General features: G+C 44.8%; 14 non-coding genes and 1 pseudogene across 14 annotated transcripts; all 15 read left to right on the forward strand.

Moving 5' to 3' along the window:
• The first annotated feature begins 217 nt into the window (after positions 1-217).
• LOC141231397 (U2 spliceosomal RNA) lies at positions 218-410 on the forward strand. The gene has a single exon (XR_012297807.1). It is a non-coding gene; the product is annotated as a U2 spliceosomal RNA (small nuclear RNA).
• Positions 411-1,526: 1,116 nt separating this feature from the next.
• On the forward strand, positions 1,527-1,717 carry LOC141231209 (U2 spliceosomal RNA). Its single transcript, XR_012297618.1, has one exon. It is a non-coding gene; the product is annotated as a U2 spliceosomal RNA (small nuclear RNA).
• Positions 1,718-4,030: 2,313 nt separating this feature from the next.
• Positions 4,031-4,221, forward strand: LOC141231211 (U2 spliceosomal RNA). The gene has a single exon (XR_012297619.1). It is a non-coding gene; the product is annotated as a U2 spliceosomal RNA (small nuclear RNA).
• A 1,115-nt stretch (positions 4,222-5,336) lies between these two features.
• Positions 5,337-5,452, forward strand: LOC141231494 (U2 spliceosomal RNA; annotated as a pseudogene).
• Positions 5,453-5,976: 524 nt separating this feature from the next.
• Positions 5,977-6,158, forward strand: LOC141231383 (U2 spliceosomal RNA). Its single transcript, XR_012297794.1, has one exon. It is a non-coding gene; the product is annotated as a U2 spliceosomal RNA (small nuclear RNA).
• A 1,115-nt stretch (positions 6,159-7,273) lies between these two features.
• Positions 7,274-7,464, forward strand: LOC141231264 (U2 spliceosomal RNA). The gene has a single exon (XR_012297677.1). It is a non-coding gene; the product is annotated as a U2 spliceosomal RNA (small nuclear RNA).
• A 1,115-nt stretch (positions 7,465-8,579) lies between these two features.
• Positions 8,580-8,770, forward strand: LOC141231212 (U2 spliceosomal RNA). Its single transcript, XR_012297620.1, has one exon. It is a non-coding gene; the product is annotated as a U2 spliceosomal RNA (small nuclear RNA).
• Positions 8,771-9,885: 1,115 nt separating this feature from the next.
• Positions 9,886-10,076, forward strand: LOC141231213 (U2 spliceosomal RNA). Its single transcript, XR_012297621.1, has one exon. It is a non-coding gene; the product is annotated as a U2 spliceosomal RNA (small nuclear RNA).
• A 1,115-nt stretch (positions 10,077-11,191) lies between these two features.
• Positions 11,192-11,382, forward strand: LOC141231214 (U2 spliceosomal RNA). Its single transcript, XR_012297622.1, has one exon. It is a non-coding gene; the product is annotated as a U2 spliceosomal RNA (small nuclear RNA).
• Positions 11,383-12,497: 1,115 nt separating this feature from the next.
• On the forward strand, positions 12,498-12,688 carry LOC141231321 (U2 spliceosomal RNA). Its single transcript, XR_012297733.1, has one exon. It is a non-coding gene; the product is annotated as a U2 spliceosomal RNA (small nuclear RNA).
• Positions 12,689-13,803: 1,115 nt separating this feature from the next.
• On the forward strand, positions 13,804-13,994 carry LOC141231273 (U2 spliceosomal RNA). The gene has a single exon (XR_012297688.1). It is a non-coding gene; the product is annotated as a U2 spliceosomal RNA (small nuclear RNA).
• Positions 13,995-19,989: 5,995 nt separating this feature from the next.
• LOC141231448 (U2 spliceosomal RNA) lies at positions 19,990-20,171 on the forward strand. Its single transcript, XR_012297843.1, has one exon. It is a non-coding gene; the product is annotated as a U2 spliceosomal RNA (small nuclear RNA).
• A 1,115-nt stretch (positions 20,172-21,286) lies between these two features.
• LOC141231344 (U2 spliceosomal RNA) lies at positions 21,287-21,477 on the forward strand. The gene has a single exon (XR_012297756.1). It is a non-coding gene; the product is annotated as a U2 spliceosomal RNA (small nuclear RNA).
• A 1,115-nt stretch (positions 21,478-22,592) lies between these two features.
• LOC141231216 (U2 spliceosomal RNA) lies at positions 22,593-22,783 on the forward strand. The gene has a single exon (XR_012297624.1). It is a non-coding gene; the product is annotated as a U2 spliceosomal RNA (small nuclear RNA).
• Positions 22,784-23,898: 1,115 nt separating this feature from the next.
• LOC141231345 (U2 spliceosomal RNA) lies at positions 23,899-24,089 on the forward strand. The gene has a single exon (XR_012297757.1). It is a non-coding gene; the product is annotated as a U2 spliceosomal RNA (small nuclear RNA).
• Positions 24,090-24,910: the final 821 nt, after the last annotated feature.

A 24,910-nucleotide genomic window follows, 5' to 3' on the forward strand; every position in this document is an offset into this window, starting at 1 on the left:
TGTGATTTTCCCCTCCCCATCCCCTTTTTCCCAATCCCTATCCCTTATCACGGTTCGTCGTACTGTATTGATTGATATGCTTGTTCTTTCAGATTGAGTGTTTTGTGTAGCATAGGGGTGTGATGTGTCTAGTTAGTGCGTCGTATCCTCATGCTATGTAAATATGATGTAGAATTCTGTGTGTACTGGGCTGCGGCACTGTACACTGTCTGTTAACTTATTTTTTGTGCTAATAAAAGATATATTCAATCAAAAAATCTGTTCTTATCAGTTTAATATCTGATACGTCCCCTATCTGGGGACCATATATTAAATGGATTTTTAGAACAGGGAGATGGAAAAAGAGCTTGCTCTGTCCACTCCACGCATTGACCTGGTATTGCAGTATCTCCAGGACCGGTGCACCCCCTTCTTTAATGCAGTTTCTAAAATCAGAAAGAATTGAATTCAATGTTTTTTGTTCATTTTGCTTGTTTGTCGGATTTGGGGATGGACTCTTTGGCTTTGCTTTTCTTCTCCTCATTGGATTTTTCATGTTCAAAGTTGCAGAAGCCAGATTACAAGCTCATTTTGGTTCAACTTCAGCAACTGTGCATTGCATTGCCATGTAATGTGATGCAATGCTATCTTTCTAGCTCTCCCTTTTTACATCCTTTTGGATAAACAGACATATTAGGCAAGCATTTTGGAGCTTTCACCTAAATAACTACAGGTGGTGAGATAAGCTGCACAATATAATTGACCTTTCAGTATATTGTTGCACACACACCATCTATTTAGCAAATGCCCTTGTTATCAACAGCAGCCTTTTAAACTCACCTGAGCTAACAGGTATGTGCGCTGGTTACTCTGCTGCGCTTAAAATTTCTTTTTTGGTTTGCTACAATGCCTTTTCTGAAACGTTGTCTCCTTCTGCTGGAACACTGACTTCTTTCATTTAATGCCTGCAGACTATAAAAGAGACCCCAGCCCAAAAAGTTTGGTTGATTAGTCTGTGGCATTCTGTTAAACTGTTGCTTATGGCGGTCTCTGTGAGCTTCTCAGCGACATTCAGCCAGCCAGGTATCCTGCCTGCAGTAGATGGAATGTGGCAATGGAACGCTGGCTGCGCGTGTCATAATAGGCTCTGAGCCTTTATATACCTGTGCACAGCAGCAGCCACCTTCAGTCTGCTGCTGGACAGCCAGCAGCAGCAGCAGCAGGAGAGGTATGTAATCAGGAGCCCTCCTGCTAAGGGTAGACAGCTGCTCGTTCCACCCCACCCCCCGCCTTAATTGGTTCTCCTCCCTTCCAACGGTGTTGAGGCGGGTGGGAACAGCAGGGGGTGAAGGTGCTGTGTTTAAAGAGGTGGAGTTATGCAGATCTAAAACGCGTGGATTGCAGCAGCAGCAAGCCGAAAAGTGCAGGCATGTAAGGGATCTAGAGGTTGACAACATGTCTTCTTAACGGGAGTCCAGGAGCTCATCTCCACAAATGGACTTTTCAGGATCCTTGGGTGGCTCCGTAGTTTGAAACCAATTCTGGTTATCGCTTCTCGGCCTTTTGGCTAAGATCAAGTGTAGTATCTGTTCTTATCAGTTTAATATCTGATACGTCCCCTATCTGGGGACCATATATTAAATGGATTTTTAGAACAGGGAGATGGAAAAAGAGCTTGCTCTGTCCACTCCACGCATTGACCTGGTATTGCAGTATCTCCAGGACCGGTGCACCCCTTCTTTAATGCAGTTTCTAAAATCAGAAAGAATTGAATTCAATGTTTTTTGTTCATTTTGCTTGTTTGTCGGATTTGGGGATGGACTCTTTGGCTTTGCTTTTCTTCTCCTCATTGGATTTTTCATGTTCAAAGTTGCAGAAGCCAGATTACAAGCTCATTTTGGTTCAACTTCAGCAACTGTGCATTGCATTGCCATGTAATGTGATGCAATGCTATTGACGCGCCCCCTGGGACATATTCCTTTTTGAGGGGAATACCCGGCACCGGATCAGATGGGGGGTTGTAGTCTCCGAGCGGCTGTGACCCGGCCCGTGCCCAGGGCGTCAAACTCAGTGTTATGTGGCAGTCCTACAGATGTTATTAAGAGTTCTTTTGTGTCGACTACGCCACCCGTTGTGATGCGGTCACTGTGGCCGCCGCTGCAGCAGGGTCCGCTGAGGCTGATGGTGGGTGCGCAGCTTGGTGGGATAACCCCCAACGGGAGGGGTATAGCCTCAGAGGGGACAGGTGCAGAGGATGGGGGTTGTGGTGGTGCAGTGCAGACGGCAATGAAGACAGAGTCGGGTTGTGCAGTTAAGGGTGTTTACTTACTGCAGATGTTGTACTGGTCACTCCAGCTTCGAGTGACCACCCGAGCCGTGCTGCGTCCACCAGGTCCTGGATCCAGCCAACCCCCAAACAAGTCCGGAGCGTGGCCCTGAGCTCTCCTTCTGTCCCGTTCTCTGGCCGTCCCCACCAGTGATCCACCTAGGTCCAGCTCCCTCGGGCCTTCTGTTGGGACACCCTTGGCCCTGGGTTCCCTGACCCTTCATGTGGTGTGCCTTCGGGGTGGATGTGGTGGGTGACCGTGGCAAACGCTGCCCACGGTCTCCGGTCTCTGGCTGGGGAATGTTTTTACCCCCACCAGCTTGGGTTCCGGTACCCTGATGCCGACTCCTCACCCGGTGCTTTAATTTGGGTTCTTGGGTCCTCTCTGCTGTTTCCCCCTCTGGGTCTTTCTCTCTCTTCTCCTCTCTCACTCTGGGTCCTTCTTCTCCTCTGCTCCTGACTTGTTCTCTGCATCTGACCCTGTTCTTAGTTGGTGCCCACCTTATATACACCCTCTATGTGTGAGCTCAGGTGACCAGCACCCAATGAGCTCCTATCTCTACCCAGACTGCACCCCCTATCTGCCCCTACACTACATGGGATGTTCCACCCCCCTCCCACTCCAGCCAGGAACAGACTCGGTCGTACCTGCACATTTCTAAGTGGGAGTACCGTCGGTCTGCTCCTCGGAAATGGGATGTGTGTAGTGCATGCAGCCTACCGAGCTCAGATCCACACTCCATCCTTGCCCGGGAGTGGAATATCACACCTCTGGGTTGAGGTGCAATACCCCTGTAGCAGCCGAATCCTCAGGGTGCTACACTATCTTTCTAGCTCTCCCTTTTTACTTCCTTTTGGATAAACAGACATATTAGGCAAGCATTTTGGAGCTTTCACCTAAATAACTACAGGTGGTGAGATAAGCTGCACAATATAATTGACCTTTCAGTATATTGTTGCACACACACCATCTATTTAGCAAATGCCCTTGTTATCAACAGCAGCCTTTTAAACTCACCTGAGCTAACAGGTATGTGCGCTGGTTACTCTGCTGCGCTTAAAATTTCTTTTTTGGTTTGCTACACTGCCTTTTCTGAAACGTTGTCTCCTTCTGCTGGAACACTGACTTCTTTCATTTAATGCCTGCAGACTATAAAAGAGAACCCAACCCAAAAAGTTTGGTTGATTAGTCTGTGGCATTCTGTTAAACTGTTGCTTATGGCGGTCTCTGTGAGCTTCTCAGCGACATTCAGCCAGCCAGGTATCCTGCCTGCAGTAGATGGAATGTGGCAATGGAACGCTGGCTGCGCGTGTCATAATAGGCTCTGAGCCTTTATATACCTGTGCACAGCAGCAGCCACCTTCAGTCTGCTGCTGGACAGCCAGCAGCAGCAGCAGCAGGAGAGGTATGTAATCAGGAGCCCTCCTGCTAAGGGTAGACAGCTGCTCGTTCCACCCCACCCCCCGCCTTAATTGGTTCTCCTCCCTTCCAACGGTGTTGAGGCGGGTGGGAACAGCAGGGGGTGAAGGTGCTGTGTTTAAAGAGGTGGAGTTATGCAGATCTAAAACGCGTGGATTGCAGCAGCAGCAAGCCGAAAAGTGCAGGCATGTAAGGGATCTAGAGGTTGACAACATGTCTTCTTAACGGGAGTCCAGGAGCTCATCTCCACAAATGGACTTTTCAGGATCCTTGGGTGGCTCCGTAGTTTGAAACCAATTCTGGTTATCGCTTCTCGGCCTTTTGGCTAAGATCAAGTGTAGTATCTGTTCTTATCAGTTTAATATCTGATACGTCCCCTATCTGGGGACCATATATTAAATGGATTTTTAGAACAGGGAGATGGAAAAAGAGCTTGCTCTGTCCACTCCACGCATTGACCTGGTATTGCAGTATCTCCAGGACCGGTGCACCCCTTCTTTAATGCAGTTTCTAAAATCAGAAAGAATTGAATTCAATGTTTTTTGTTCATTTTGCTTGTTTGTCGGATTTGGGGATGGACTCTTTGGCTTTGCTTTTCTTCTCCTCATTGGATTTTTCATGTTCAAAGTTGCAGAAGCCAGATTACAAGCTCATTTTGGTTCAACTTCAGCAACTGTGCATTGCATTGCCATGTAATGTGATGCAATGCTATCTTTCTAGCTCTCCCTTTTTACTTCCTTTTGGATAAACAGACATATTAGGCAAGCATTTTGGAGCTTTCACCTAAATAACTACAGGTGGTGAGATAAGCTGCACAATATAATTGACCTTTCAGTATATTGTTGCACACACACCATCTATTTAGCAAATGCCCTTGTTATCAACAGCAGCCTTTTAAACTCACCTGAGCTAACAGGTATGTGCGCTGGTTACTCTGCTGCGCTTAAAATTTCTTTTTTGGTTTGCTACAATGCCTTTTCTGAAACGTTGTCTCCTTCTGCTGGAACACTGACTTCTTTCATTTAATGCCTGCAGACTATAAAAGAGAACCCAACCCAAAAAGTTTGGTTGATTAGTCTGTGGCATTCTGTTAAACTGTTGCTTATGGCGGTCTCTGTGAGCTTCTCAGCGACATTCAGCCAGCCAGGTATCCTGCCTGCAGTAGATGGAATGTGGCAATGGAACGCTGGCTGCGCGTGTCATAATAGGCTCTGAGCCTTTATATACCTGTGCACAGCAGCAGCCACCTTCAGTCTGCTGCTGGACAGCCAGCAGCAGCAGCAGCAGGAGAGGTATGTAATCAGGAGCCCTCCTGCTAAGGGTAGACAGCTGCTCGTTCCACCCCACCCCCCGCCTTAATTGGTTCTCCTCCCTTCCAACGGTGTTGAGGTGGGTGGGAACAGCAGGGGGTGAAGGTGCTGTGTTTAAAGAGGTGGAGTTATGCAGATCTAAAACGCGTGGATTGCAGCAGCAGCAAGCCGAAAAGTGCAGGCATGTAAGGGATCTAGAGGTTGACAACATGTCTTCTTAACGGGAGTCCAGGAGCTCATCTCCACAAATGGACTTTTCAGGATCCTTGGGTGGCTCCGTAGTTTGAAACCAATTCTGGTTATCGCTTCTCGGCCTTTTGGCTAAGATCAAGTGTAGTATCTTTTGAAAAGGCAGTTTTGTCCTTGGGCTGCCCTAGTAAATTGATGCATATTACACACTGGTTTGGTGCACTTGTTAGTACGCCAGGTGGCTCATAGAGTTATCTGATGGAAAACATGGCCCTCCAGGATCGAAGTCACTAGGCTGGGTAAGTGTGAGGGCTTTGGAGCAATGTGCCCCAGGAGTAGGCGCCCTGGTGGGAGTCCAAGCTTACTGGGACTGGGAACCCCAGAAAGACTTGGCTTCGTAGCACGCCGCACCTTTGCCAATCATACTTTCTGAGCAACCCCCCCTATTCCTGGCCTCCGGGCTAGGAAGGGGAATTTTTATAAACCCGGTCGGAGGTCCGGTCAGCTTTGGGCTGAGAAACCAACACAGGCTCCAGCTCCACTAGGGTGGCAGCCTAGATGGAAGCTGGGAGCACGAAAACGGCTCTTCTCCGGCTTCGGCTAGGGAGAGCATCGGAGATCCCTGACCCTCGCTGTGGCCTTCTGGCTCGGAGGGATGGGGATGGTTTATTGGGAACCCTCTCCTCCGGGAAGGGTCCACATGAATCCTCACCTCGTGCGCTGTTTTGGTGTGACTTCGGTCACATTTTTCAGTGCCTTGGATGCAGCTTCAATCAAAAAATCTGTTCTTATCAGTTTAATATCTGATACGTCCCCTATCTGGGGACCATATATTAAATGGATTTTTAGAACAGGGAGATGGAAAAAGAGCTTGCTCTGTCCACTCCACGCATTGACCTGGTATTGCAGTATCTCCAGGACCGGTGCACCCCTTCTTTAATGCAGTTTCTAAAATCAGAAAGAATTGAATTCAATGTTTTTTGTTCATTTTGCTTGTTTGTCGGATTTGGGGATGGACTCTTTGGCTTTGCTTTTCTTCTCCTCATTGGATTTTTCATGTTCAAAGTTGCAGAAGCCAGATTACAAGCTCATTTTGGTTCAACTTCAGCAACTGTGCATTGCATTGCCATGTAATGTGATGCAATGCTATCTTTCTAGCTCTCCCTTTTTACTTCCTTTTGGATAAACAGACATATTAGGCAAGCATTTTGGAGCTTTCACCTAAATAACTACAGGTGGTGAGATAAGCTGCACAATATAATTGACCTTTCAGTATATTGTTGCACACACACCATCTATTTAGCAAATGCCCTTGCTATCAACAGCAGCCTTTTAAACTCACCTGAGCTAACAGGTATGTGCGCTGGTTACTCTGCTGCGCTTAAAATTTCTTTTTTGGTTTGCTACAATGCCTTTTCTGAAACGTTGTCTCCTTCTGCTGGAACACTGACTTCTTTCATTTAATGCCTGCAGACTATAAAAGAGAACCCAACCCAAAAAGTTTGGTTGATTAGTCTGTGGCATTCTGTTAAACTGTTGCTTATGGCGGTCTCTGTGAGCTTCTCAGCGACATTCAGCCAGCCAGGTATCCTGCCTGCAGTAGATGGAATGTGGCAATGGAACGCTGGCTGCGCGTGTCATAATAGGCTCTGAGCCTTTATATACCTGTGCACAGCAGCAGCCACCTTCAGTCTGCTGCTGGACAGCCAGCAGCAGCAGCAGCAGGAGAGGTATGTAATCAGGAGCCCTCCTGCTAAGGGTAGACAGCTGCTCGTTCCACCCCACCCCCCGCCTTAATTGGTTCTCCTCCCTTCCAACGGTGTTGAGGCGGGTGGGAACAGCAGGGGGTGAAGGTGCTGTGTTTAAAGAGGTGGAGTTATGCAGATCTAAAACGCGTGGATTGCAGCAGCAGCAAGCCGAAAAGTGCAGGCATGTAAGGGATCTAGAGGTTGACAACATGTCTTCTTAACGGGAGTCCAGGAGCTCATCTCCACAAATGGACTTTTCAGGATCCTTGGGTGGCTCCGTAGTTTGAAACCAATTCTGGTTATCGCTTCTTGGCCTTTTGGCTAAGATCAAGTGTAGTATCTGTTCTTATCAGTTTAATATCTGATACGTCCCCTATCTGGGGACCATATATTAAATGGATTTTTAGAACAGGGAGATGGAAAAAGAGCTTGCTCTGTCCACTCCACGCATTGACCTGGTATTGCAGTATCTCCAGGACCGGTGCACCCCTTCTTTAATGCAGTTTCTAAAATCAGAAAGAATTGAATTCAATGTTTTTTGTTCATTTTGCTTGTTTGTCGGATTTGGGGATGGACTCTTTGGCTTTGCTTTTCTTCTCCTCATTGGATTTTTCATGTTCAAAGTTGCAGAAGCCAGATTACAAGCTCATTTTGGTTCAACTTCAGCAACTGTGCATTGCATTGCCATGTAATGTGATGCAATGCTATCTTTCTAGCTCTCCCTTTTTACTTCCTTTTGGATAAACAGACATATTAGGCAAGCATTTTGGAGCTTTCACCTAAATAACTACAGGTGGTGAGATAAGCTGCACAATATAATTGACCTTTCAGTATATTGTTGCACACACACCATCTATTTAGCAAATGCCCTTGTTATCAACAGCAGCCTTTTAAACTCACCTGAGCTAACAGGTATGTGCGCTGGTTACTCTGCTGCGCTTAAAATTTCTTTTTTGGTTTGCTACAATGCCTTTTCTGAAACGTTGTCTCCTTCTGCTGGAACACTGACTTCTTTCATTTAATGCCTGCAGACTATAAAAGAGAACCCAACCCAAAAAGTTTGGTTGATTAGTCTGTGGCATTCTGTTAAACTGTTGCTTATGGCGGTCTCTGTGAGCTTCTCAGCGACATTCAGCCAGCCAGGTATCCTGCCTGCAGTAGATGGAATGTGGCAATGGAACGCTGGCTGCGCGTGTCATAATAGGCTCTGAGCCTTTATATACCTGTGCACAGCAGCAGCCACCTTCAGTCTGCTGCTGGACAGCCAGCAGCAGCAGCAGCAGGAGAGGTATGTAATCAGGAGCCCTCCTGCTAAGGGTAGACAGCTGCTCGTTCCACCCCACCCCCCGCCTTAATTGGTTCTCCTCCCTTCCAACGGTGTTGAGGCGGGTGGGAACAGCAGGGGGTGAAGGTGCTGTGTTTAAAGAGGTGGAGTTATGCAGATCTAAAACGCGTGGATTGCAGCAGCAGCAAGCCGAAAAGTGCAGGCATGTAAGGGATCTAGAGGTTGACAACATGTCTTCTTAACGGGAGTCCAGGAGCTCATCTCCACAAATGGACTTTTCAGGATCCTTGGGTGGCTCCGTAGTTTGAAACCAATTCTGGTTATCGCTTCTCGGCCTTTTGGCTAAGATCAAGTGTAGTATCTGTTCTTATCAGTTTAATATCTGATACGTCCCCTATCTGGGGACCATATATTAAATGGATTTTTAGAACAGGGAGATGGAAAAAGAGCTTGCTCTGTCCACTCCACGCATTGACCTGGTATTGCAGTATCTCCAGGACCGGTGCACCCCTTCTTTAATGCAGTTTCTAAAATCAGAAAGAATTGAATTCAATGTTTTTTGTTCATTTTGCTTGTTTGTCGGATTTGGGGATGGACTCTTTGGCTTTGTTTTTCTTCTCCTCATTGGATTTTTCATGTTCAAAGTTGCAGAAGCCAGATTACAAGCTCATTTTGGTTCAACTTCAGCAACTGTGCATTGCATTGCCATGTAATGTGATGCAATGCTATCTTTCTAGCTCTCCCTTTTTACTTCCTTTTGGATAAACAGACATATTAGGCAAGCATTTTGGAGCTTTCACCTAAATAACTACAGGTGGTGAGATAAGCTGCACAATATAATTGACCTTTCAGTATATTGTTGCACACACACCATCTATTTAGCAAATGCCCTTGTTATCAACAGCAGCCTTTTAAACTCACCTGAGCTAACAGGTATGTGCGCTGGTTACTCTGCTGCGCTTAAAATTTCTTTTTTGGTTTGCTACAATGCCTTTTCTGAAACGTTGTCTCCTTCTGCTGGAACACTGACTTCTTTCATTTAATGCCTGCAGACTATAAAAGAGAACCCAACCCAAAAAGTTTGGTTGATTAGTCTGTGGCATTCTGTTAAACTGTTGCTTATGGCGGTCTCTGTGAGCTTCTCAGCGACATTCAGCCAGCCAGGTATCCTGCCTGCAGTAGATGGAATGTGGCAATGGAACGCTGGCTGCGCGTGTCATAATAGGCTCTGAGCCTTTATATACCTGTGCACAGCAGCAGCCACCTTCAGTCTGCTGCTGGACAGCCAGCAGCAGCAGCAGCAGGAGAGGTATGTAATCAGGAGCCCTCCTGCTAAGGGTAGACAGCTGCTCGTTCCACCCCACCACCCGCCTTAATTGGTTCTCCTCCCTTCCAACGGTGTTGAGGCGGGTGGGAACAGCAGGGGGTGAAGGTGCTGTGTTTAAAGAGGTGGAGTTATGCAGATCTAAAACGCGTGGATTGCAGCAGCAGCAAGCCGAAAAGTGCAGGCATGTAAGGGATCTAGAGGTTGACAACATGTCTTCTTAACGGGAGTCCAGGAGCTCATCTCCACAAATGGACTTTTCAGGATCCTTGGGTGGCTCCGTAGTTTGAAACCAATTCTGGTTATCGCTTCTCGGCCTTTTGGCTAAGATCAAGTGTAGTATCTGTTCTTATCAGTTTAATATCTGATACGTCCCCTATCTGGGGACCATATATTAAATGGATTTTTAGAACAGGGAGATGGAAAAAGAGCTTGCTCTGTCCACTCCACGCATTGACCTGGTATTGCAGTATCTCCAGGACCGGTGCACCCCTTCTTTAATGCAGTTTCTAAAATCAGAAAGAATTGAATTCAATGTTTTTTGTTCATTTTGCTTGTTTGTCGGATTTGGGGATGGACTCTTTGGCTTTGCTTTTCTTCTCCTCATTGGATTTTTCATGTTCAAAGTTGCGGAAGCCAGATTACAAGCTCATTTTGGTTCAACTTCAGCAACTGTGCATTGCATTGCCATGTAATGTGATGCAATGCTATCTTTCTAGCTCTCCCTTTTTACTTCCTTTTGGATAAACAGACATATTAGGCAAGCATTTTGGAGCTTTCACCTAAATAACTACAGGTGGTGAGATAAGCTGCACAATATAATTGACCTTTCAGTATATTGTTGCACACACACCATCTATTTAGCAAATGCCCTTGTTATCAACAGCAGCCTTTTAAACTCACCTGAGCTAACAGGTATGTGCGCTGGTTACTCTGCTGCGCTTAAAATTTCTTTTTTGGTTTGCTACAATGCCTTTTCTGAAACGTTGTCTCCTTCTGCTGGAACACTGACTTCTTTCATTTAATGCCTGCAGACTATAAAAGAGAACCCAACCCAAAAAGTTTGGTTGATTAGTCTGTGGCATTCTGTTAAACTGTTGCTTATGGCGGTCTCTGTGAGCTTCTCAGCGACATTCAGCCAGCCAGGTATCCTGCCTGCAGTAGATGGAATGTGGCAATGGAACGCTGGCTGCGCGTGTCATAATAGGCTCTGAGCCTTTATATACCTGTGCACAGCAGCAGCCACCTTCAGTCTGCTGCTGGAGAGCCAGCAGCAGCAGCAGCAGGAGAGGTATGTAATCAGGAGCCCTCCTGCTAAGGGTAGACAGCTGCTCGTTCCACCCCACCCCCCGCCTTAATTGGTTCTCCTCCCTTCCAACGGTGTTGAGGCGGGTGGGAACAGCAGGGGGTGAAGGTGCTGTGTTTAAAGAGGTGGAGTTATGCAGATCTAAAACGCGTGGATTGCAGCAGCAGCAAGCCGAAAAGTGCAGGCATGTAAGGGATCTAGAGGTTGACAACATGTCTTCTTAACGGGAGTCCAGGAGTTCATCTCCACAAATGGACTTTTCAGGATCCTTGGGTGGCTCCGTAGTTTGAAACCAATTCTGGTTATCGCTTCTCGGCCTTTTGGCTAAGATCAAGTGTAGTATCTGTTCTTATCAGTTTAATATCTGATACGTCCCCTATCTGGGGACCATATATTAAATGGATTTTTAGAACAGGGAGATGGAAAAAGAGCTTGCTCTGTCCACTCCACGCATTGACCTGGTATTGCAGTATCTCCAGGACCGGTGCACCCCTTCTTTAATGCAGTTTCTAAAATCAGAAAGAATTGAATTCAATGTTTTTTGTTCATTTTGCTTGTTTGTCGGATTTGGGGATGGACTCTTTGGCTTTGCTTTTCTTCTCCTCATTGGATTTTTCATGTTCAAAGTTGCAGAAGCCAGATTACAAGCTCATTTTGGTTCAACTTCAGCAACTGTGCATTGCATTGCCATGTAATGTGATGCAATGCTATCTTTCTAGCTCTCCCTTTTTACTTCCTTTTGGATAAACAGACATATTAGGCAAGCATTTTGGAGCTTTCACCTAAATAACTACAGGTGGTGAGATAAGCTGCACAATATAATTGACCTTTCAGTATATTGTTGCACACACACCATCTATTTAGCAAATGCCCTTGTTATCAACAGCAGCCTTTTAAACTCACCTGAGCTAACAGGTATGTGCGCTGGTTACTCTGCTGCGCTTAAAATTTCTTTTTTGGTTTGCTACAATGCCTTTTCTGAAACGTTGTCTCCTTCTGCTGGAACACTGACTTCTTTCATTTAATGCCTGCAGACTATAAAAGAGAACCCAACCCAAAAAGTTTGGTTGATTAGTCTGTGGCATTCTGTTAAACTGTTGCTTATGGCGGTCTCTGTGAGCTTCTCAGCGACATTCAGCCAGCCAGGTATCCTGCCTGCAGTAGATGGAATGTGGCAATGGAACGCTGGCTGCGCGTGTCATAATAGGCTCTGAGCCTTTATATACCTGTGCACAGCAGCAGCCACCTTCAGTCTGCTGCTGGACAGCCAGCAGCAGCAGCAGCAGGAGAGGTATGTAATCAGGAGCCCTCCTGCTAAGGGTAGACAGCTGCTCGTTCCACCCCACCCCCCGCCTTAATTGGTTCTCCTCCCTTCCAACGGTGTTGAGGCAGGTGGGAACAGCAGGGGGTGAAGGTGCTGTGTTTAAAGAGGTGGAGTTATGCAGATCTAAAACGCGTGGATTGCAGCAGCAGCAAGCCGAAAAGTGCAGGCATGTAAGGGATCTAGAGGTTGACAACATGTCTTCTTAACGGGAGTCCAGGAGCTCATCTCCACAAATGGACTTTTCAGGATCCTTGGGTGGCTCCGTAGTTTGAAACCAATTCTGGTTATCGCTTCTCGGCCTTTTGGCTAAGATCAAGTGTAGTATCTGTTCTTATCAGTTTAATATCTGATACGTCCCCTATCTGGGGACCATATATTAAATGGATTTTTAGAACAGGGAGATGGAAAAAGAGCTTGCTCTGTCCACTCCACTCATTGACCTGGTATTGCAGTATCTCCAGGACCGGTGCACCCCTTCTTTAATGCAGTTTCTAAAATCAGAAAGAATTGAATTCAATGTTTTTTGTTCATTTTGCTTGTTTGTCGGATTTGGGGATGGACTCTTTGGCTTTGCTTTTCTTCTCCTCATTGGATTTTTCATGTTCAAAGTTGCAGAAGCCAGATTACAAGCTCATTTTGGTTCAACTTCAGCAACTGTGCATTGCATTGCCATGTAATGTGATGCAATGCTATCTTTCTAGCTCTCCCTTTTTACTTCCTTTTGGATAAACAGACATATTAGGCAAGCATTTTGGAGCTTTCACCTAAATAACTACAGGTGGTGAGATAAGCTGCACAATATAATTGACCTTTCAGTATATTGTTGCACACACACCATCTATTTAGCAAATGCCCTTGTTATCAACAGCAGCCTTTTAAACTCACCTGAGCTAACAGGTATGTGCGCTGGTTACTCTGCTGCGCTTAAAATTTCTTTTTTGGTTTGCTACAATGCCTTTTCTGAAACGTTGTCTCCTTCTGCTGGAACACTGACTTCTTTCATTTAATGCCTGCAGACTATAAAAGAGAACCCAACCCAAAAAGTTTGGTTGATTAGTCTGTGGCATTCTGTTAAACTGTTGCTTATGGCGGTCTCTGTGAGCTTCTCAGCGACATTCAGCCAGCCAGGTATCCTGCCTGCAGTAGATGGAATGTGGCAATGGAACGCTGGCTGCGCGTGTCATAATAGGCTCTGAGCCTTTATATACCTGTGCACAGCAGCAGCCACCTTCAGTCTGCTGCTGGACAGCCAGCAGCAGCAGCAGCAGGAGAGGTATGTAATCAGGAGCCCTCCTGCTAAGGGTAGACAGCTGCTCGTTCCACCCCACCCCCCGCCTTAATTGGTTCTCCTCCCTTCCAACGGTGTTGAGGCGGGTGGGAACAGCAGGGGGTGAAGGTGCTGTGTTTAAAGAGGTGGAGTTATGCAGATCTAAAACGCGTGGATTGCAGCAGCAGCAAGCCGAAAAGTGCAGGCATGTAAGGGATCTAGAGGTTGACAACATGTCTTCTTAACGGGAGTCCAGGAGCTCATCTCCACAAATGGACTTTTCAGGATCCTTGGGTGGCTCCGTAGTTTGAAACCAATTCTGGTTATCGCTTCTCGGCCTTTTGGCTAAGATCAAGTGTAGTATCTGTTCTTATCAGTTTAATATCTGATACGTCCCCTATCTGGGGACCATATATTAAATGGATTTTTAGAACAGGGAGATGGAAAAAGAGCTTGCTCTGTCCACTCCACGCATTGACCTGGTATTGCAGTATCTCCAGGACCGGTGCACCCCCTTCTTTAATGCAGTTTCTAAAATCAGAAAGAATTGAATTCAATGTTTTTTGTTCATTTTGCTTGTTTGTCGGATTTGGGGATGGACTCTTTGGCTTTGCTTTTCTTCTCCTCATTGGATTTTTCATGTTCAAAGTTGCAGAAGCCAGATTACAAGCTCATTTTGGTTCAACTTCAGCAACTGTGCATTGCATTGCCATGTAATGTGATGCAATGCTATCTTTCTAGCTCTCCCTTTTTACTTCCTTTTGGATAAACAGACATATTAGGCAAGCATTTTGGAGCTTTCACCTAAATAACTACAGGTGGTGAGATAAGCTGCACAATATAATTGACCTTTCAGTATATTGTTGCACACACACCATCTATTTAGCAAATGCCCTTGTTATCAACAGCAGCCTTTTAAACTCACCTGAGCTAACAGGTATGTGCGCTGGTTACTCTGCTGCGCTTAAAATTTCTTTTTTGGTTTGCTACAATGCCTTTTCTGAAACGTTGTCTCCTTCTGCTGGAACACTGACTTCTTTCATTTAATGCCTGCAGACTATAAAAGAGAACCCAACCCAAAAAGTTTGGTTGATTAGTCTGTGGCATTCTGTTAAACTGTTGCTTATGGCGGTCTCTGTGAGCTTCTCAGCGACATTCAGCCAGCCAGGTATCCTGCCTGCAGTAGATGGAATGTGGCAATGGAACGCTGGCTGCGCGTGTCATAATAGGCTCTGAGCCTTTATATACCTGTGCACAGCAGCAGCCACCTTCAGTCTGCTGCTGGACAGCCAGCAGCAGCAGCAGCAGGAGAGGTATGTAATCAGGAGCCCTCCTGCTAAGGGTAGACAGCTGCTCGTTCCACCCCACCCCCCGCCTTAATTGGTTCTCCTCCCTTCCAACGGTGTTGAGGCGGGTGGGAACAGCAGGGGGTGAAGGTGCTGTGTTTAAAGAGGTGGAGTTATGCAGATCTAAAACGCGTGGATTGCAGCAGCAGCAAGCCGAAAAGTGCAGGCATGTAAGGGATCTAGAGGTTGACAACATGTCTTCTTAACGGGAGTCCAGGAGCTCATCTCCACAAATGGACTTTTTAGGATCCTTGGGTGGCTCCGTAGTTTGAAACCAATTCTGGTTATCGCTTCTCGGCCTTTTGGCTACGACCAAGTGTTGTTGCTGGAAGACTCCAAAGCCTATCGCATCCTCGGCCTTGAGGCATCGGCAGTTCTACTGTCTTAAGCCTCCTGCTGCTATAGGGGGTGTGCGTGCTGAAGAGAACCAAGAAGGCGATCGACTTATCTGAATATGGCGATGGCGACATCGGCTACTCTCCGTTCTGCTGGAGCTGGCGACTTGAAGATCAAGAACTCTTTCAAGATTGAAGTTGAAGAGCGAGCCCGTGACAAGTTCTCCCTGTCTTTCTTCGTGAGGAAGGTCCTGCTTGAGATCCTGCAGGTGAAAAGGGAGAACATTCTGGCACTTCAAGATGCTCCTGGACGCTTTGTGCTTACCCTGACCTCTGAAGTGGCATCTCAGAATTTTTACCATCAGATCAAGCTGAGACTTCAGGAGGAAGATCTTAAAGGACTGTGTTTTGTGACCCTCTGCCTGGCAGAAGAGAAGTCTGTGGTGGTTCATATGAGCAATCCGCATGTCTCTGAAAAGGATGTGGCTGCGTTTCTGCATAACTATTGCTCTGAGGTCTACTTTTCTCACAAAATCATGAACTCTGAGAGGTTGTGGACCGGAAAATACAAGTTCATCGTGAAGCTGAGAGAAGGTTTGGGAATTGGTGGACTCATTCATCCGCCTCAGAGCTTCCTGATTGGCAGAGAGAGAGGAAGACTCTTCTATCCAGGGATGCCTATCTTCTGCAGAAAATGTATGGACTTTGGGCATTCCTTTGAGAGCTGCAAGGAGGAGAACGCTCTTTGCAAGAAGTGCTATCAAAAAGGACATGTCACTCTGAACTGCCCAAATCAGATGATCTGTAATATCTGCCGTATCCCTGGGCACTCTTTTCGGGATTGTCCGTTGAGAAAAAAGACCTTCAGCTATGCAGATGCAGCTCGGGGGGGAGCCCCTCCGAAGCGGTCCAGTCCTGAAGAACAAACAGACAAATCCAAGGACCCTCCCGGGAACCCTTCTGGGGATCCGCCCAAGGACACTGCTGGGGACCCGCCTGGGGATAGCATTGTTCTCAAGGATTGGTCGGAGAGTCCAGATGGTCATGTGGTGGAGGAGAATCCAGCTGAGTCTGAAGTGGAGATGGGAGAGGAGTCTTCTAAGGAGGCTGGTGGTGAGGAGGAGGAGGAGGAGATTAACATTGACGTGGAGGTTTTGAGGAAAAGGAAAAAGGAGAAGTCGAGTTTGTTTAAGGGAGAGAGCGCCAGCAAAAGACCTGCTGGGCGTTTGAAAATAGTCCTCCCTAATTACTCACCTAAACCGATCATCTCAGTTCCTAAACCTGTAAACCCATCTGATCCGGTGAACATCGAGGAATTCTCAGACACGGACGTTTCTGCGGGTCCCTCTACCCCGGTCGGATTCATGTCAGATACGGACTCAAGCTCTGTTTAAATGATTTATGGCTACACTCAAAATTGCCTCACTAAATGTGAGGAGTTTAAAGGGCTCTGTCAAGAGAGCTGCTTTATTTTCTTACCTGATGACTTTAGATGCTGATATTTTTTTACTTCAAGAATGCGGCATTGACCATGACCCTAACTATAACAAACTAAGGGAAGATTGGGCGAACGGACCTTCCATCTGGTCCGGTGAAAATGGATCGCGTGCTACTGGTGTTGGCGTCCTGTTTAAAAACAAAGACTTTAAGGTTACCTCGTTCACTGAAGTTGAACCTGGACGTGCACTAGTTGTTAATGTGAGTTACTGTGGATCCGAGTTCAAGCTGATTAATGTTTATGCATCTCCGATTAAAGAGGAAAGATCCAGTTTATTAGATATCATCAAACTCTTTATACCTGGTCCTACACCAACTGTGGTTGGCGGTGACTTCAATTGTATCCGGTCTGATGAAAATAGGACATCAGGTACTAGAAGGAAAGACAAAACTGAGATGCAGTTAAAAAATCTAATCGACGATACTTGCCTGAATGATGTCTGGAGAGTAAAGAATACCTCTGAACCAGGATACACTTGGGAGAACAATCTTCTAAAATCAAGAATTGACTTTGTTCTGACATCACCGAGTTTTAAAGTGAATAAAGTGGATCTAACAGGTAACATCTTTTCTGACCACAAAACGTTAATTACTCACTTGGAATTGCCCAGTCTAGAGAAAGGGCGAGGTGTCTGGAAGTTGAACACTCTGCTGCTGGAAGATGAAAGTATAAAAGAGGAATTTTTGAAATTTTATAAAAAAACTACAGGGGAAAAAACATTATTACAAAAGAATTCTAGAATGGTGGGAGTATGTGAAGTCTCAAATTAGACATTTTTTTCTCTTAGCTGGCAAAAGGAAGGCCAGACAGAATCAGAAATGGTTTAAAGACCTGAATACAAAACTGCAAACAGGTTACAAACTCAGAAATGCAGGGATAGATATGGAGGATGTTATTTTACAAGTCAAAGAAGACATTAAAAAAGCAATTGAACAGAAAGGCAAAGAAATAATTTTCAACGCCAAGGTAGAACATATGGAAAAAAATGAAACATGTTCCAGGTTCTTTTTCAAAAAATCTTTAGAACGCAAAGAATTAATTAAAGAACTTGATGGTGAAACAACTAAAGATGGACTGTTGGACAAAGCGCAAACTTTTTATCAAAATCTTTTTAGCGAAAAGAAAATTGACGCTGATTTTTTACCTGATGCTCTTAATTCATTGCAGAATCACCTTGAAAAGCAAGATCAAGAGTTGTTGATTGAAGATATCTGTGAAGAAGAACTGCTAAGTGCAATCAAAAGCTTTTCTAGAGGAAAAACACCGGGTACTGACGGACTACAAATTGAATTTTATCTTACTTTTTGGGAGATTTTAAAAGACGACCTGTTTGAGATTTTTAAAGCTGTCTTTTTATGTGACAAATTGCCTGAATCTTGGAGAAGTGGTGTGGTCACCCTGCTTTTTAAAAAAGGAGATAAGACTAATCTAGAGAACTGGAGACCAATCACGTTACTCAACGTAGATTATAAAATTATGGCAAAAATCATGGTGAACAGAATGAAGAAGGTGATAGAGAAGGTCGTGCATCCTGATCAGGTATGTGGTGTGCCTGGTCGTACAATTGCAGAAAACTTGAATATTATACGGGACGCAATTTGGTATCAGCAAGAGAGGAAGCAAAAGCTAGCTCTTCTGTCCCTTGATTTCCAGAAAGCGTACGACAGAGTCTCTCATAAGTACCTGTATTCTGTGTTAAAGAAAATGAAATTCCCGGATGTTTTTATTAAGCACATTGCACTTTTATATGATGGAAGTTTTAGCAGGATTTTAATTAATGGTTTTTTATCTTCAGAAGTTGTTCTAAAGTCGGGCGTCAAACAAGGATGCCCACTTTCGCCTCTGCTCTTTATCTGCGCAATCGAGCCTCTACTGGCAATGTTGAGGAAAGATAAGATGGTGAAAGGTGTACCCATACCAGGTGGAAATGGACTAAGTACTAAGTCACTGGGGTACATGGATGACATCACGATCCTGTGCGACTCAGAACAATCGCTGAGAAGAGCAGTAAGAACTACTGATTTTTTCTGTTTAGCATCTGCCTTCAAACTGAACTTGGAGAAGAGCGAATGTCTTGGATTCGGTGATTGGTCAGATGCGCAGATTCCTCAACTTAAAATAAGAAGTGATAAGATCAAAATTTTAGGTGTTGTGTTTACAAAAAAGAATGATGGAGAAGAAAGTTGGCAGTTGGTGAAGGAGAAAATGCAAAAGAAGATAAGTTTATGGAAACTCAGAAAATTATCAATGGAAGGTAAAAACTTGATCATTAAGTCTTTGTTGTTGCCGATAATGTTGTTTTTAAGTATGGTGTACCCCCCGAATGAGAACACAGTAAAGTTTCTCCAGAGAAAAATTTTTCTTTTTCTGTGGGGATCAAAAATGGAGAAGGTTCGAAGAGAGACAATGTACAAGCAGCATAAATATGGTGGAAAGAATATCCCAAATATCAAAAAATTTTTGTACCTAAAGTTCTTTAGTTTTTGCTTCAAAATGACCAATCTAAGAACTCATTGGTCTTTCTACTTAAGATATGCAGCTGGAGATATCTTTAGGAAAAGAAAGTGGATAACATTGCCCCCAAATTCTCCTGTCCTAATTACACCGCCAAAACAATATGTCTTACTAGAAAAAACAATTAGACTTTATAACTTACCTGAAGTAGATGTGGAGATGCTGTCAAATTCAAGAAGACTGGCTCTAGAGACAAAGAGAAAAGAAACGATGACAGCAGTGGCAAACTTTACATACACTAAAAGTGGAAGAATTTGGAGAATGACTTATGCACCTTATCTAACAAATGAATATAAAGACTTGGCATGGGCAATAGTGCAAGAATGTGTTCCTGTTAGATTTTTTCAACACAGAAGGGGATTGTGCAATACTGCAAGATGCCCTAGAACAGGCTGTGTTAGAGAGGAAACAGTTTTACACACCTTTTGGAACTGTTTTTATGCCCAAAATGTCTGGAAAGAAGTTGGAAGTCTCTTAAAGTTTGTTACTGGTCTTAAGTTTTTAAATCACGAAGTAGTTTTATATGGAAATTTTACATGTCAATCAAAAGAAAAAGAAAGAGTCATTTGGATAATGATAAATGGAATAAAGAATGCGCTATGGAAAGTCCGAAACATATTGCTTTTTAAAAGAGATTTTATAAGTGAAAGTGAATGCATAAAATTAGCACTAAGTGAAATATATATTTATTACCTGTTAGATCTGAAGAGAATTGGGAAAAAAAGAGCCAAGAGTCTATGGAACTTTCATCTGTGGAACCTTGTAGCATGAACAGATTATAAGGCAAGAGAAATATTAGAAGAGAAATAACAACTGAAATATAAGAACAAAATGAAAAAGAAAAAAATCTGTTCTTATCAGTTTAATATCTGATACGTCCCCTATCTGGGGACCATATATTAAATGGATTTTTAGAACAGGGAGATGGAAAAAGAGCTTGCTCTGTCCACTCCACGCATTGACCTGGTATTGCAGTATCTCCAGGACCGGTGCACCCCTTCTTTAATGCAGTTTCTAAAATCAGAAAGAATTGAATTCAATGTTTTTTGTTCATTTTGCTTGTTTGTCGGATTTGGGGATGGACTCTTTGGCTTTGCTTTTCTTCTCCTCATTGGATTTTTCATGTTCAAAGTTGCAGAAGCCAGATTACAAGCTCATTTTGGTTCAACTTCAGCAACTGTGCATTGCATTGCCATGTAATGTGATGCAATGCTATCTTTCTAGCTCTCCCTTTTTACTTCCTTTTGGATAAACAGACATATTAGGCAAGCATTTTGGAGCTTTCACCTAAATAACTACAGGTGGTGAGATAAGCTGCACAATATAATTGACCTTTCAGTATATTGTTGCACACACACCATCTATTTAGCAAATGCCCTTGTTATCAACAGCAGCCTTTTAAACTCACCTGAGCTAACAGGTATGTGCGCTGGTTACTCTGCTGCGCTTAAAATTTCTTTTTTGGTTTGCTACAATGCCTTTTCTGAAACGTTGTCTCCTTCTGCTGGAACACTGACTTCTTTCATTTAATGCCTGCAGACTATAAAAGAGAACCCAACCCAAAAAGTTTGGTTGATTAGTCTGTGGCATTCTGTTAAACTGTTGCTTATGGCGGTCTCTGTGAGCTTCTCAGCGACATTCAGCCAGCCAGGTATCCTGCCTGCAGTAGATGGAATGTGGCAATGGAACGCTGGCTGCGCGTGTCATAATAGGCTCTGAGCCTTTATATACCTGTGCACAGCAGCAGCCACCTTCAGTCTGCTGCTGGACAGCCAGCAGCAGCAGCAGCAGGAGAGGTATGTAATCAGGAGCCCTCCTGCTAAGGGTAGACAGCTGCTCGTTCCACCCCACCCCCCGCCTTAATTGGTTCTCCTCCCTTCCAACGGTGTTGAGGCGGGTGGGAACAGCAGGGGGTGAAGGTGCTGTGTTTAAAGAGGTGGAGTTATGCAGATCTAAAACGCGTGGATTGCAGCAGCAGCAAGCCGAAAAGTGCAGGCATGTAAGGGATCTAGAGGTTGACAACATGTCTTCTTAACGGGAGTCCAGGAGCTCATCTCCACAAATGGACTTTTCAGGATCCTTGGGTGGCTCCGTAGTTTGAAACCAATTCTGGTTATCGCTTCTCGGCCTTTTGGCTAAGATCAAGTGTAGTATCTGTTCTTATCAGTTTAATATCTGATACGTCCCCTATCTGGGGACCATATATTAAATGGATTTTTAGAACAGGGAGATGGAAAAAGAGCTTGCTCTGTCCACTCCACGCATTGACCTGGTATTGCAGTATCTCCAGGACCGCTGCACCCCTTCTTTAATGCAGTTTCTAAAATCAGAAAGAATTGAATTCAATGTTTTTTGTTCATTTTGCTTGTTTGTCGGATTTGGGGATGGACTCTTTGGCTTTGCTTTTCTTCTCCTCATTGGATTTTTCATGTTCAAAGTTGCAGAAGCCAGATTACAAGCTCATTTTGGTTCAACTTCAGCAACTGTGCATTGCATTGCCATGTAATGTGATGCAATGCTATCTTTCTAGCTCTCCCTTTTTACTTCCTTTTGGATAAACAGACATATTAGGCAAGCATTTTGGAGCTTTCACCTAAATAACTACAGGTGGTGAGATAAGCTGCACAATATAATTGACCTTTCAGTATATTGTTGCACACACACCATCTATTTAGCAAATGCCCTTGTTATCAACAGCAGCCTTTTAAACTCACCTGAGCTAACAGGTATGTGCGCTGGTTACTCTGCTGCGCTTAAAATTTCTTTTTTGGTTTGCTACAATGCCTTTTCTGAAACGTTGTCTCCTTCTGCTGGAACACTGACTTCTTTCATTTAATGCCTGCAGACTATAAAAGAGAACCCAACCCAAAAAGTTTGGTTGATTAGTCTGTGGCATTCTGTTAAACTGTTGCTTATGGCGGTCTCTGTGAGCTTCTCAGCGACATTCAGCCAGCCAGGTATCCTGCCTGCAGTAGATGGAATGTGGCAATGGAACGCTGGCTGCGCGTGTCATAATAGGCTCTGAGCCTTTATATACCTGTGCACAGCAGCAGCCACCTTCAGTCTGCTGCTGGACAGCCAGCAGCAGCAGCAGCAGGAGAGGTATGTAATCAGGAGCCCTCCTGCTAAGGGTAGACAGCTGCTCGTTCCACCCCACCCCCCGCCTTAATTGGTTCTCCTCCCTTCCAACGGTGTTGAGGCGGGTGGGAACAGCAGGGGGTGAAGGTGCTGTGTTTAAAGAGGTGGAGTTATGCAGATCTAAAACGCGTGGATTGCAGCAGCAGCAAGCCGAAAAGTGCAGGCATGTAAGGGATCTAGAGGTTGACAACATGTCTTCTTAACGGGAGTCCAGGAGCTCATCTCCACAAATGGACTTTTCAGGATCCTTGGGTGGCTCCGTAGTTTGAAACCAATTCTGGTTATCGCTTCTCGGCCTTTTGGCTAAGATCAAGTGTAGTATCTGTTCTTATCAGTTTAATATCTGATACGTCCCCTATCTGGGGACCATATATTAAATGGATTTTTAGAACAGGGAGATGGAAAAAGAGCTTGCTCTGTCCACTCCACGCATTGACCTGGTATTGCAGTATCTCCAGGACCGGTGCACCCCTTCTTTAATGCAGTTTCTAAAACCAGAAAGAATTGAATTCAATGTTTTTTGTTCATTTTGCTTGTTTGTCGGATTTTGGGATGGACTCTTTGGCTTTGCTTTTCTTCTCCTCATTGGATTTTTCATGTTCAAAGTTGCAGAAGCCAGATTACAAGCTCATTTTGGTTCAACTTCAGCAACTGTGCATTGCATTGCCATGTAATGTGATGCAATGCTATCTTTCTAGCTCTCCCTTTTTACTTCCTTTTGGATAAACAGACATATTAGGCAAGCATTTTGGAGCTTTCACCTAAATAACTACAGGTGGTGAGATAAGCTGCACAATATAATTGACCTTTCAGTATATTGTTGCACACACACCATCTATTTAGCAAATGCCCTTGTTATCAACAGCAGCCTTTTAAACTCACCTGAGCTAACAGGTATGTGCGCTGGTTACTCTGCTGCGCTTAAAATTTCTTTTTTGGTTTGCTACAATGCCTTTTCTGAAACGTTGTCTCCTTCTGCTGGAACACTGACTTCTTTCATTTAATGCCTGCAGACTATAAAAGAGAACCCAACCCAAAAAGTTTGGTTGATTAGTCTGTGGCATTCTGTTAAACTGTTGCTTATGGCGGTCTCTGTGAGCTTCTCAGCGACATTCAGCCAGCCAGGTATCCTGCCTGCAGTAGATGGAATGTGGCAATGGAACGCTGGCTGCGCGTGTCATAATAGGCTCTGAGCCTTTATATACCTGTGCACAGCAGCAGCCACCTTCAGTCTGCTGCTGGACAGCCAGCAGCAGCAGCAGCAGGAGAGGTATGTAATCAGGAGCCCTCCTGCTAAGGGTAGACAGCTGCTCGTTCCACCCCACCCCCCGCCTTAATTGGTTCTCCTCCCTTCCAACGGTGTTGAGGCGGGTGGGAACAGCAGGGGGTGAAGGTGCTGTGTTTAAAGAGGTGGAGTTATGCAGATCTAAAACGCGTGGATTGCAGCAGCAGCAAGCCGAAAAGTGCAGGCATGTAAGGGATCTAGAGGTTGACAACATGTCTTCTTAACGGGAGTCCAGGAGCTCATCTCCACAAATGGACTTTTCAGGATCCTTGGGTGGCTCCGTAGTTTGAAACCAATTCTGGTTATCGCTTCTCGGCCTTTTGGCTAAGATCAAGTGTAGTATCTGTTCTTATCAGTTTAATATCTGATACGTCCCCTATCTGGGGACCATATATTAAATGGATTTTTAGAACAGGGAGATGGAAAAAGAGCTTGCTCTGTCCACTCCACGCATTGACCTGGTATTGCAGTATCTCCAGGACCGCTGCACCCCTTCTTTAATGCAGTTTCTAAAATCAGAAAGAATTGAATTCAATGTTTTTTGTTCATTTTGCTTGTTTGTCGGATTTGGGGATGGACTCTTTGGCTTTGCTTTTCTTCTCCTCATTGGATTTTTCATGTTCAAAGTTGCAGAAGCCAGATTACAAGCTCATTTTGGTTCAACTTCAGCAACTGTGCATTGCATTGCCATGTAATGTGATGCAATGCTATCTTTCTAGCTCTCCCTTTTTACTTCCTTTTGGATAAACAGACATATTAGGCAAGCATTTTGGAGCTTTCACCTAAATAACTACAGGTGGTGAGATAAGCTGCACAATATAATTGACCTTTCAGTATATTGTTGCACACACACCATCTATTTAGCAAATGCCCTTGTTATCAACAGCAGCCTTTTAAACTCACCTGAGCTAACAGGTATGTGCGCTGGTTACTCTGCTGCGCTTAAAATTTCTTTTTTGGTTTGCTACAATGCCTTTTCTGAAACGTTGTCTCCTTCTGCTGGAACACTGACTTCTTTCATTTAATGCCTGCAGACTATAAAAGAGAACCCAACCCAAAAAGTTTGGTTGATTAGTCTGTGGCATTCTGTTAAACTGTTGCTTATGGCGGTCTCTGTGAGCTTCTCAGCGACATTCAGCCAGCCAGGTATCCTGCCTGCAGTAGATGGAATGTGGCAATGGAACGCTGGCTGCGCGTGTCATAATAGGCTCTGAGCCTTTATATACCTGTGCACAGCAGCAGCCACCTTCAGTCTGCTGCTGGACAGCCAGCAGCAGCAGCAGCAGGAGAGGTATGTAATCAGGAGCCCTCCTGCT

The sequence above is a fragment of the Phyllobates terribilis genome, unplaced genomic scaffold, assembly GCF_046119375.1.
Source record: "Phyllobates terribilis strain yellow unplaced genomic scaffold, ASM4611937v1 Scaffold_505__1_contigs__length_1300667, whole genome shotgun sequence".
In the NCBI taxonomy this organism is placed as follows: domain Eukaryota; kingdom Metazoa; phylum Chordata; class Amphibia; order Anura; family Dendrobatidae; genus Phyllobates; species Phyllobates terribilis.